General features: G+C 40.0%; 1 long non-coding RNA gene across 13 annotated transcripts in view; it reads left to right on the top strand.

The window, feature by feature from the left end:
• The window catches only part of LOC100516649 (uncharacterized), a 147,676-nt gene that overhangs the window by 31,169 nt on the left and 103,774 nt on the right, over window positions 1–12,733 (top strand). For 2 of the 13 annotated variants that reach the window (XR_014829412.1, XR_014829413.1), the window contains exons 3-4: window positions 3,695–3,998; window positions 4,188–4,293. The exons of 5 other annotated variants lie outside the window; for them this stretch is intronic. This is a non-coding gene — a long non-coding RNA (uncharacterized LOC100516649). Of the gene's footprint in view, window positions 1–1,313; window positions 1,526–3,694; window positions 3,999–4,187; window positions 6,184–9,164; window positions 11,091–12,733 lie in introns of those variants that run through there. 6 more of the 13 variants (XR_014829415.1, XR_014829419.1, XR_014829414.1 and 3 more) reach the window with 5 other exon arrangements.

Here is a 12,733-nt window from a genome sequence, read left to right as displayed (position 1 = left end):
AGCCTGTATAAACTCTTATGTCAGACTTCTTTTATTCAACATTATGTTTAGGAGATTCATCCATGCTGCACATATCATTTATTCTTTTTTTCATTGCTGAGTTATTTTCCACTGTATGGATATACCACAATTTATTTACTCATCCTGTTATTGATGGAAATTTGGGTAGTTTGCAGTTTGGAGCTATTATGAATAAGGCTACTATGAACATTCTTTACCTGTCTTTTGGCAGATATAAGCACTTACTCCTTGATTTATACATGGGACTGGAATTGCTGGATTGCAGGCTGTATGATTGAGTAGCTTTGGTTGATCCTATAACAAACTTATTAACTCTTTGTTATATGTGGGTAAATTTACTCCTACTTGATTGCTTCCCTTTTTAGTTATCATTATCTTCTTTTTCCCCAAGTTTTATTACAGAATAATTTTCACACATAAAATTCACCCCTTGTAAATGTAAACGTTCAGAGTTTTGGCTAGGATTACAGTTGTGTAACTACTGTTACAATGAAGATAGAGAACATTCCACCACCCTAATTATCTTCCATTTTAACATAGAAATATTTAAAATTTTGATGCAATCATCTATGACTAATCTGTTATTTCTCTATTGTAAAAATACTTTACCTGTTAATTCTACCAGATGAACTCTAGAGTTACAAAGTGTCAAAATGAATGTTATAGCCCTCTCATCTAGAAACACAAGCATGTAATAAATACAGAGGCCTAGCTCTTCAGTTGGACAGGCCAGCGTAGGAATCCTGGTCACCTACTTGCTGGATGATATTAGGCAAGCCCTTAGCCTCCTTGATATCAGTTTCTTCCTCTGTAGCATGATAATAATAATGGTGCCTATGGGAGTTCCCGTCGTGGCGCAGTGGTTAACGAATCCGACTAGGAACCATGAGGTTGCGGGTTCGGTCCCTGCCCTTGCTCGGTGGGTTAACGATCCGGCGTTGCCGTGAGCTGTGGTGTAGGTTGCAGACGCGGCTCGGATCCCGCGTTGCTGTGGCTCTGGCGTAGGCCGGTGGCTACAGCTCTGATTCAGCCCCTAGCCTGGGAACCTCCATATGCCGCGAGAGCGGCCCAAGAAATAGCAACAACAGCAACAACAACAACAAAAGACAAAAAGACAAAAGACAATAATGGTGCCTATGTCATGAGGTTGCTATAAGAACTGGTGAAAGTAACTAATTTATACTAATAGCTTGATATTTGCCAGGCACCGTTCTGAGCATTTTATTTGTAGTGACATTTAAATCTTATAACAATCCTATAAGATCCATATTGTACCCCTCCTGGTTTTATAGGTGGAAAATCAGAGCACAGAGAAGTTAAGGAAGCTGAGTCAGGCTCAAGAGTATGCTGGCTGCTGCAGTGCTTCTCAGCTTCACAGATGAGGAGGTGACAGAGGGAAAGCACAGAACAGAGGGCCTTGCATGAAGTACACAGAAAAGCTAACTTTTATTATTATTATTCATCTTCTGTATACATTCAATAAAGTTATATAATTATGTTCACATAGGTCATGCGCATTTCTTGTTAAGGATACTCATAAATTTTTTATGCCCTTTCACCCTGTTGTGCTTGGGATGTGTCTTTTTTCCATTGTATTTTCTCATTGGTTACTTTGAATCGTGGTGAAAGTTATTGACTTGTTTATAGTATGTAGCTGAAAGAAACTCAGCAGCACTTCAGTATCACTTAAAATGCCCCTCTAAACGGTAACTTTAATTATGTATAGTGCTCTTTTAATAGCAAGCGAAGTTAGTAGACAGGAAATGAGAATAAAATGAAAATTGGAAATAACATTTTAGATTCTTTTTTGGTTGAATAAAAAAAGATGGAAAAAGGTAGAAATAATACATTCATCTGCGAATAGTACATAAAAAGCCACAGCACATTAACCCTCGCCTGCAAAAACAAACAAATGCTTTATTCTTTAGCTCCTTTTTAATGTGATACTTTAAAACAATATTTAGAGTTTAAATTAACTAAGTAAAATTTTAAATGTTTTCTCACCACTTGGAGAATTCTGAGATGAGCAAAGACTTTTTCCTATCTGGATGTTTGTATGTTTTATTCTTCTTGATAATCTAATCGGGGAAAAGGAGGGAGATATTTCTTTCAAAAAATTGGCAATAGATAGCAAAACTTTGTACTTGTTTGCAGGGCAGGGACCAGGGGGGAGTGGGTGAAAAGTTTCTTTTGGGTAAAATAGTCAAAAGTTTTGACTTTGTATAGTAGCTATATTTAAAAGTGACTGTGTCAGCTCTGTTGAGAACATTTTAGTGACAGTGAAGGTATGCCTATGTCAATTTAACATAATGACTGATCTGCTCTCAGTCAGGAGACCAATGGGAAAAGGTGTTACAGTCAAAGAATAACTCAAGGAGGCTTAATCAAAGGGCTGTTTACAAAAGGTGTGGGCAGGGAGAGGAACTCCAAATAATGGTGCAGTGTGCTAGGGCCAGTAATTCTGAAACTTCCTGCCCCAGAAGGGAGAAGGTGAAGCAGAACTTGGAAAAGCCTGTGATGAGAAGTTGGAAAGCCTGTCGATAAGACCATGTTATAGATTCCAAAAGGTCAATCATATCCAAATCCAATAATAACTCTAATGCATCCTCAAAGGACGGCGCCCATTTATGGCACTAGAAAAGATAGTATTTCCCTGTAGTCACCTAATATGTGTTTCTTGAAATTGATTTTATTAAACATAAGAAAATTAGCTAACATAGTCATCAAAACTTCAGGTTTGTAATAAAAACCTACATCAAACTTGCTTAAACAAGGAAAGAGAATTGATTTGATCACAATTGAGAAATTCACGAGTGCAAGTGGCTTTATACGTAGCTGGATCCAGGAGTTAGAGCAATTGTGAATCTCTCAGAATGAGCAAGCATGAGAAGGACTCTAGCACCCTCCACCTCCTCATTCATTTCTCCCCAGCGTAGGGGAAGTGATCAGGTCTGCGGAATATACATTTATGTAGGTATATAGTGGTGAGTGGGGGCTCAAACTTAGCAGAAACTCAGGTCACCAAACCATGAACCATGGCCTTGGACAGAGTTATTCACCTGGGGAGCTGGGGAAAGGATCTGGTATGTGAGCATGCTTCAGCTCTCCCAATTTCCTTCATTTTCTCTGATCAGGTTGTCTGTGTTCCAGTCTGCCCTCCTACCTTGTGCAGTCTGCAAAGGAGGGCAAAGTCTAAAGAGCCCAGCCATGCTAGTGAATCAGATTAACTGAGGTTGTAAATCAGATTAACTAAGGAGCAGAGTGTTAGAAAGTTCTTTTGGGCAGCAATCCAAACCTATGAGCTCAATGAGCTTCTCAGTAATAAAGTGATTTCATCTCCATTTACCTAACTTCTGCATCTATCTCTAATTTATTCTGAATTTAGACAAAGAGGGGTATTATATTTTGGACCCCTAAAAACTCCATCAACAGTGTTATCAGGAAACTTTTATTTTTTCCATCTTTCAACAATGCTTTCCTCTCTATGCATTATTCTCAGGCAGATTTTCCTGATTTCAGAATAAAGATAGCCAAAGGAAGTTCAAGATTTTAGTGATCTTGCAAGTCACAATTTCCATGAAAAGAGAGCGCTTCTTTCATGATAACTCTAGCTAACATCATAGGAAATTTTTTCTGTTGGTTTGACTTGGGTCATATGTCTATCCCTGCATAGAAATGAAGCACCCTGGGAGTTCCTGTTGTGGCTCAGAAGAAATGAATCTGACTAGTATCCATGAGGGCAAAGGTTTGATCCCTGGCCTCGCTCAGTGGACTAAGGATCCAGCATTGCTGTGAGCTGTGGTGTAGGTCATAGACATGGACCTGGCATTGCTATGGCTGTGGCATAGGCTGGCAGCTACAGCTCCGATTTGACCCCTAGCCTCGGAACCTCCATATGCCACGTGTGCGGCCCTAAAAAGACCAAAAAAAAAAGAAGAAGAAGAAAGAAATGAAGTACCCTGATTGGCCACACCTAGGTAATCGGACTACTCCAGTTGCTGGGAAGTGAATGTGTCAGCCTAACCTGGACCAGATGGGATGAGAATGGGGAAGGCACTGGACTTATGTGAAACCTGAACAGATACTAATTTAATTTGGTCTCAGTATATTGCTAAAGACTTTGAAATGCTTTGAAAATTATTTTTCTTATTTCTTATTATTACTAGTTGACAACCTTGGCTATATATTGGAATCGCCTGGAGAGTACACTACCCCAGACCAACTAAATCTTGGGGATGGGACCCTGGCATAGGCATTTCTACAGCTCCCAAGGTAAATATGCAGCCAAAGTTGACAAACATATCCTATGTAAAACATTATTTCTTAATCTGGGGCCAATTAAGCCTCACATTGATCTTACTCTATATCTAGTTACTCAAACTAAAAAGCCTGTGTAGAGGGAGATTCAGGAAGATGGAGGTAAGAGAAACATGGCTTTTGAATCTTTCTGTATTTCTACATGAAAACAGACAGAACAGCTAAATCAACCCCCCCTACACACACACCCATGAACACTGTATGCAGTCACACTGGGGGAAATATATGCATATGGATCATGAGGTAAAAGAAGGTGGCAGAAAACCACAGATGGTGTCTGTGCAGATGGATGCAGAGGAGAAGCAACTGGTATCTGAGGATATGGGTCAAGGACAGCCACAAAGTAGTGGATCTGAGGACAGCAGGCCCCCTTCCCTGACAGAGAGAGCATCCCCAGAGAAACTCCTGGAAGTGGAATCAAATTATGCAGAATAGAGTCAGTAAAAGATAAAGGGGAAGGAAGGGCCTACCAAAGTGGATGAGAGGAACAGAGTCGAGAACTTTCACAAAATAGTTAATTCTAAAATATGGAAGGTAAAACACTAAACTTAAAAAAAAAAAAAAAAAGCTTATCTTGGCAGTAAAAATTTCTAACTTCAACTTCATATGTTTCTTATTTAATACTTTATTCCAGGGAGCATGTACTCCTGGAACAGCAAGCATATATTTATAACATATATATGTTACAAAAGCCATATATGAGATATATATTTAAATTATTTTATATATGTGTGTGTTTCTGTAACACTTAGAAACACTACATTAAAATATGGGTATCTGAACTTGCTTATTTTTATTTTTTTAAGGATTTTTATTTTTTCTATTAGAGTTGATTTACAGTGTTCTGTCAATTTCTGCTATACAGCAAAGTGACCCAGTCATATATATGTGTGTATATATAGACACATTCTTTTTCTCACATTATCCTCTATCATGTTCCATCACAGGTGACTAAATACAGTTCCCTGTGCTATACAGCAGAATCTCATTGCTTATCCACTCCAAATGCAATAGTTTGCATCTACTAACCCCAAACTCCCAGTCCATCCCACTCCCTCCCCCTCCCACTCCCCTTGGCAACCACAAGTCTGTCTCCATGTCCATGAGTTTTTTTTTCTGTAGTTTCGTTTGTGTCGTATATTAGATTCCAGACATAAGTGATATCATATGGTATTTGTCTTTCTCTTTCTGACTTACATAAAAAGTATCCAAATTGGAAGAAAAGAGGTAAAATTGTCACTCCATGCAGATGACATGATACTGTATATAAAAAACCCTAAGGACTCTACATAAAAACTACCCAGACTGATGAATGAATTCAGCAAAGTAGCAGGATACAAGATTAACATTTAGAAATTGGTTGAACTAGCTTATATATCCCAAAGGCAGTTTAAGTAAAACCCACTTGGAGACCACCAAAATGAAACATCATATATCTTATGAATCAGGTAATCAAGGAGGAAAGTGGGACTTTCTAAGACACTGTGAAAACAAGCCTCTGGCGCCATACCTTTTTCTGTACACTTGGAATTGTTTGGACATTGTGAAGGCCATAAATTATGACTATTTTAAAAAAATGAGTCTAAATATGAATGAATGTAGGGAGTTCCCGTCATGGCGCAGTAGAAACAAATCCGACTAGTATCCATGAGGATGAAGGTTCAATCCCTGGCCTCGCTCAGTGGGTTGGGGATCCAGCATTGCTGTGAGCTGTGGTGTAGGTCACAGACTCAGCTTGGATCCCATGTTGCTGTGGCTGTGGTGTAGGCCGGTGGCTGTAGCTCTGATTCGACCCTTAGCCTGGGAACTTCCATATGCCACAAGTGTGGCCCTAAAAAGCAAAAAGTAAGTAAAATAAATAAATATGAACAAATGTAGACTGTAAAAAAAAAAAAAAATGTCAGTTTTTTAAAATGAAACTTACACATCAAGAAAATGTTTCAAGAGAATGAAAAACTGGAAGGAAATTTAGTATTTAGAACCTTGAATTGAAGAGTACTGTAGTGTTGGACCCAACTCAGTTTCAACATAGAGTTGCCTGAATAAGAAACTCTAGGAGTTCCCGTTGTGGCTCAGTGGTTAACAAATCCGACTAGGAACCATGAGGTTGTGGGTTCGATCCCTGGCCTTGCTCAGTGGATTAAGGATCCAGTGTTGCTGTGAGCTGTGGTGTAGGTCACAGATGTGGCTGGGATCTGGTGTTGCTGTGGCTCTGGCGTAGGCTGGCAGCTACAGCTCCCATTAGACCCCTAGCCAGGGAATCTCCACATGCCACAGGTACGGCCCTAGAAAAAGACAAAAGAAAAAAAAAGAAAAAAAAAAAAGAAACTCTAAAATCAGGTCTCAGTCTTTTCTACACTGTGACAAACACAGGAGACATTTCATGAGCATATGTAATTTCTCACCATTTTCCATGTATTAGCCATGATCCCAGCCTCATCTCTTTCTCAAAACAACATGCGAGCGAAAGTGAGAGATCATTTTCTTTTTCTTTTTTGGTCACACCCAGGGCATGTGGAAGTTCCTGGGCCAGCGATCAAACCAGTGCCAGAGCAGCAACCTGGGCCTCTGCAGTGAAAATGCTGGATCCTTAACCTGCTGTGCCACAAAGGAACTCCAGAGATCTTGAGTCCTTTCAATTTAAAAAACTAGAGAAAATCTTGGAAACCTGCAGTGCAACTATTGTCAACAACTATGTAGTGGTTTGGGCTTTGGCCTTGGAATGGACCTGTTTCATAATCTAACCATTTCTTCAATCTATGTTTCCATGCAAATTACATTTCCAAGTTTCATTTTCTCCACCTGTAAAATGGGTTGAATAATTATATACATGCTATTGTGAAACAGAATAGAATAATGAAGTAGAGCATATAGCAAATGCCAGAATGTTGACTAATAAAAAGAAGTTACGAGTAAAAATCTCAGTATGGATGGTAATAAAACCAGTGTGAAGGGAAAAAAATGCCGTTGAAAACCATTAATTAAAATAGTATTAGGCTTTTTTTTTTTCCTGTCTTTTGTGTTTTTAGGGCCACACCTGTGGCATATGGAGGTTCCCAGGCTAGGGGTCTAATCAGAGCTGTTGTGGCTGGCCTACGCCAGAGCCACAGCAATGCCAGACACTTAACCCACTGAGCAAGGCCAGGGATCAAACCCGCAACCTCATGGTTCCTAGTTGCATTGGTTTCCTCTGCGCCACAACGGGAACTCCCCGAAGCTTCATTCTTAATATAATCCTTTAATTATTTATCTATTTCCTTCATACTCAGGTTAATAAATCATTTATTATTTATTTAAAAAATTATGAGTGCCTACTAGGTATGACACATGCACATATGTTGGTAATTAGGTAGAAAATGTATTAGATTTTCTCCCATTTTATTTAGCTTTTCTTTGCATATTATTTAAGTTTCAGGATCCTTCTCTAATGAAGGGGGATTTTGAGACAAAATAACACCCTGGTGGGTGGAGCCAGTGCAAACAACTCAACTTGTGCCTCCAGCCTCGGCAGGCAGGACATGGGCAGGCTTGTGGAGGCCTTGGATGAGCCTACAGCTGTGCAGCCTGGAGCAGCTCTTTCAATCCAGGGGGCAGGAGGTGTGTGGGACCACAGATGCACCAGCTGATTGCAGAAAAGCCCTGAGTTCATCATAGTGCTTGTGTTCTGAGTTGCCTATGCCCTGGGAACTTAGTAAACAAGTGCCTTTTCAGAAAGCCTCCCTCAATTTTAGTGCCTGGCGTCAGCAGCATATAGCAACCAGCCGGTTTCCTGTGCATGCTTGCAAATGAATCAGGTTGAGTGATTTCTCACCACAGTGACTAAATCAACTGGTGGCTTTAGTGTTTGTATAGACAAAGACTTAGAGCCTGTTTTGTGTGGTGCAATTTCAGTGTCTATGATCTTTCTAGTTATTTTTGTCTACAAGCTGATGGCCCTGAGAATTATTTACATTTTAATTATGATTGCTCAACCCCCTCTAAGAGGAGAGAGTCAAGCAGCTTATTTGCTTGCTACTGGCAGGCTTCTGAGGAAACAGCCTAGCCAGGCTTGCTGAGCCATTAAACCATAATAAAGTAACTTGCAGGAGAGTAGCACCACGTCCACCAGCTTTGCTTCTCCTCTGCTGGGGATACTCATAGAGACCAAAACTGATATGAGCCTTTCTTTGTAGCAATCAAACTACTGCTTCATTTCCCCCCTCCCTTTTCTCTAAGTGTAGCAATTTCTAACAGATTCTATTTGCATATATGTACAGTCCTCATTTATTAAGCATTGCAAGGGAAGGAGTTTGTCTTCTGTGTGCCTTTTCAGATAAGCTTATCCCCTACAATCATTTAACCTTTTCCTTATTTATGAAGAAAGAGTTTTAAAATATTAATCAGCCCCAACCCTCTTCTAAAACAGAATACACTAAACAGAAGGCAAACTTCCATTGGTGACACATGGCCATCATCATGGATTAGTCATTGAGATGTACTCTGATTCCCACAAGGGGAGGTGGGAGGACTTGTTTGTTCCAACATTAAATAATCCTAAACTGTTGCATCCTCAGTTCTTGCTTGTGCCTTTAGGTCTCTTCCTTCTCTGTTTGGCTTGTCTGTCTCTATCAGCCCTTTCTCCATTTTTAACTTGCTTTTTCTAATCTACCATGAACTGGGAAATCAGATAAGCCTGTTTCCTAGAACTAAATGCCTGACATAATGTTCTATAAACAGAGAGCACAAACTTTAGTGCGTACTTGGCTATTAGGGTGTTTAGGGCTGCTAATAATTGTAAATCCTGACTCATCATGGCTTAAACAGGAAGGCAATTTATTGTTTCATAGAACAAAGAGGGCCCAAGAAGATGGAGTCCAGGCATGGTACTTCAGGCTGTTTTACTCCTGAGTAATTCTACCAGCTCTGCCTTTCTCCTTGTTTGGCTTCATCCTCCAACTGGTGGCAGTGTGGCTGCAGTGATTCTGGAGGCACATCCCAACCCAGAAACGTTCCCAGAAAAGAGAGAGAACTCTCCCTCTGTGTCTCTTTTAGGAAAAAGGAATCTCTTCCAGAATCACCCCACCACCACCACTCCAGCTGACTTCCCTTTCCTAAACCAAGCACTGATGATTGATTTGGACTAATTAACATCCACTCTGGGCCAAATTGAAATTCTTGGGAAAAAGAAGAGGGAAACAGACACTGGGAAAGGAACCAACAGTGTGTGCTAAGAATTAAAATTATTTACTTATGATTTTTAAAAAACCTTTTGTATATTTACAATTGTATCTGTAATTACCTCATTTTTGGAACAGATCACTTTTAGAAAAGTGAGGTATTATTTTAAAATAAAATCAAATAGTAATTAGGAATATTTAAAATAATTTTGGGCCTATGTGTACCAATAAATGGAGACAAAGTTTGGAGGTTGCTTCTCTGTGAACATTATAGCACTTGAATGACTCAACCTATAACAAAAAGACTACACAGTCTGTCACAAGGAAATGTTCACAGGAAGGAGCTGTTGAGAAGGAGGAGCTATAGAGGTGACTGTGGCTTTTCCTGAAGGTCATGTGTCCTTCGGGTGACTACAGATAAATGCATTAAGTGACAGGACATTACCACAAACCAATATTTTCTTGGAGTACATTAGGAAATAGGGATTAAGACCTAGACCATTCTTTAGGGTGTAAGCAGACATAGGTAAATTAGGCAAATCCTTTTATATTTTTTGTTTCTTCCTTGAAGCTCTGTAAACCTTCTCCCTATAAGGGGAGCTTACAGAGACAGTTCTTCAATTAACATAAGAGTATAGGCAACAGGCATCTAAAGTGGTGGGGAGGGAGACAGGATTAAGAAGGCAGAGAGGAAGGACTGGAGCTCACCTTCTCTCACAAAAGCAACAAAATTACAACCAACTGCTGAAAAACCTTCAACCACATTGACTGCAAACTATAAAAAAGATATCCTACTCCAGAAAACAAAGAGGAGGCCACATCAAGATGGTAGGAGGGGCAATTACACAATATAAGCCATCCCTTACTCACTGGGTCGGCAACCCACAGACTGGAAAGTAACTGTATCACAAAGACTCACCTACAGGAGTGAGAGTTCTGAGCCCCACATCAGGTCCTCATGACTGGAGATCTGGCATTGGGAGAAGGAACCCCTGGAGCATTTGGCATTGAAGGCCAGTGGGGCTTGTGCACAGGAGCTCCATGGGACTGGAGGATATGGACACCCCATTCTTGAAAGGTGAACACAGGCTTTTATGTGCACTGGGTCCCAGGCCAAAGCAGAGACTGCATAGGAATCTGGGTCAGACCTGACTGCAGTTCTTGGAAGATCTCCTGGGGGTGACTATGGCTCATTGTGGGGGAAGGACATTGGAAGCAAAGTTCTCTGGAATAATCATCAGTGTGTGTTCCTCTAGAGGTGGCCATTTTGGAAAAATCTGGCCGACACTTCAGCACTGAGAAGTCCCAGGCCAAACAATAATCCAGGTGGGATCACAGCTCCACCCATCAGTAAACAGCCTACCTAAAGACCCCCCAGGCAGAGAGCCCTCTAATCTCACCCAGAGACAAGGCCACACCCACCAGAGATAAGAATCAGCTCCACCTACCAGTGGGCAAGCACCAGTCTCTCCCATCAGGAAGCCTACAGTAAACCCCCGTACCAACTTCAGCCACAAAGGGGGCAGACATCAGAAGAAAGGGAGGCTGCAACTCTATTGTCTGCAAAACGAGACCACACCAAAAATCTATACAAAATGAAAAGTCAGAGAATTATGACTCAGATAAGGAAGCAAGAAAAAAAAAAAAAAAACAACAACAACAACGGGGAAAAAGAGCTAAGTGATCAGGAGATTATCAACCTCCATGAAAAAGACTTTAGACTGATGATAGTGAAGAAGATTCAAGACAGTGGAAATAAACTAGAGGCAAAGAATGATAAATTACAAGAAACATTGAGCAAAGAAATACAAGATTTAAGGGTTAAGCAAGCAGAGATGCAAAATACAATAACAAATAAAAAATTCATTAGAAGCAACCAACAGCAGAAAGAGGCAGAAGAACAAATAAGTTACGTGGAGGACAGACTAGTGGAAATCACTGATGTGGAACAGAAAAGAGAAAAAAGATAAAAAAGAAATGAAGACGGGGAGTTCCCATTGTGGCACAGCAGAAATGAATCCAACTAGGAACCATGAGGTTGCAGGTTTAATCCCTGGCCTCACTCAGTGGGTTAAGGATCTGGCATTGCTGTGGTGTAGGTTGCAGATGCAACTCAGATCCTGTGTTGCTGTGGCTGTGGTGAAGGCCAGCAGCTACAGCTGTGATTCCACCCCTAGCCTGGGAACCTCCATATGTTGCAGGTGGGCCCTAAAAAGAAAAAAAAAAAGAAAAGAAATGAAGACAGCCAAAGAGAAATCTGGGACAACGTTAAATGCACCAACATCTGTATTTTAGGGGTGCCAGAAGGAGAAGATAAGAGAGAAAGGGCCAGAAAAAATATTTTAAGAGATAATAGCTGAAAACTACCCTAACATGGGAAAGGAATTGCTCACTTAAACCCAGGAAGAACAACAAGAACCATATAAAATAAACCCAAGGAGAAACACCCTGAGACGCATATTAATCAAACTGACCAAAATTAAAGATAAAGAGAAAATACTGCAAGCAGCTAGAGAAAAGAAACAAATAACATACAAGGGAACCCCAATAAGGTCACTGGCAGATTTTTCAGCAGAAACTCTGCAGGCCAGAAGGGAGTGGCATGATATACTTAAAATGATGAAAGGGAAAAAACCTCCAACCAAGATTACTCCACCCAGCAAGGCTCTTATTCTGATTTGAAGGAGAAATCAAAAGCTTTACAGAGAAGCAAAAGCTAAGAGAATTCAGCAATACTAAACCAGCTTTACAACAAATACAAAAGGAACTTCTCCAGGTGGAAAAGAAAAGGCCACAACTAGAAACAAAAATATTACAAATGAAAAGGCTCACTGGTAAAGACATACATATAGTAAAGGTAAGAAATCATCCACACACAAATATGCCACCAAAAGCAAAAATCATGACAAGAGGAGGGTAAAAATGCAGGACACTGGAGATGCACTTGCAATTAACACCCCAGCAACTTAAAACAATCTTGTATATATATTGACTCCTATATCAACACTACAAAATAACTGCAAACCAAAAATGTACAATAGATACATGCAGAAATAAGAAAAATCAACTCAAATACAACACTAAAGATAGTCATAAAACCTCAAGAGAAGAGAACAAAAGAAGAAGGGAAGAAAAAAGAACAACAGAAACAAATCCAAAACAGTCAATAAAATGGCATTGAGAACATACATATTAATAATGACCTTAAATATAAATGAAATAAATGCCCCAACCAAAAG

Source organism: Sus scrofa, chromosome 15, assembly GCF_054392235.1.
Source record: "Sus scrofa isolate SSC_HxYL_T2T_F1_AM1 chromosome 15, Sscrofa_HxYL_maternal_Yorkshire_Landrace_v2.0, whole genome shotgun sequence".
Classification (NCBI taxonomy): Eukaryota; Metazoa; Chordata; class Mammalia; order Artiodactyla; family Suidae; genus Sus; species Sus scrofa.
Note: the sequence above shows the minus strand (reverse complement) of the source record. Positions and strands in the feature narration are given on the sequence as shown.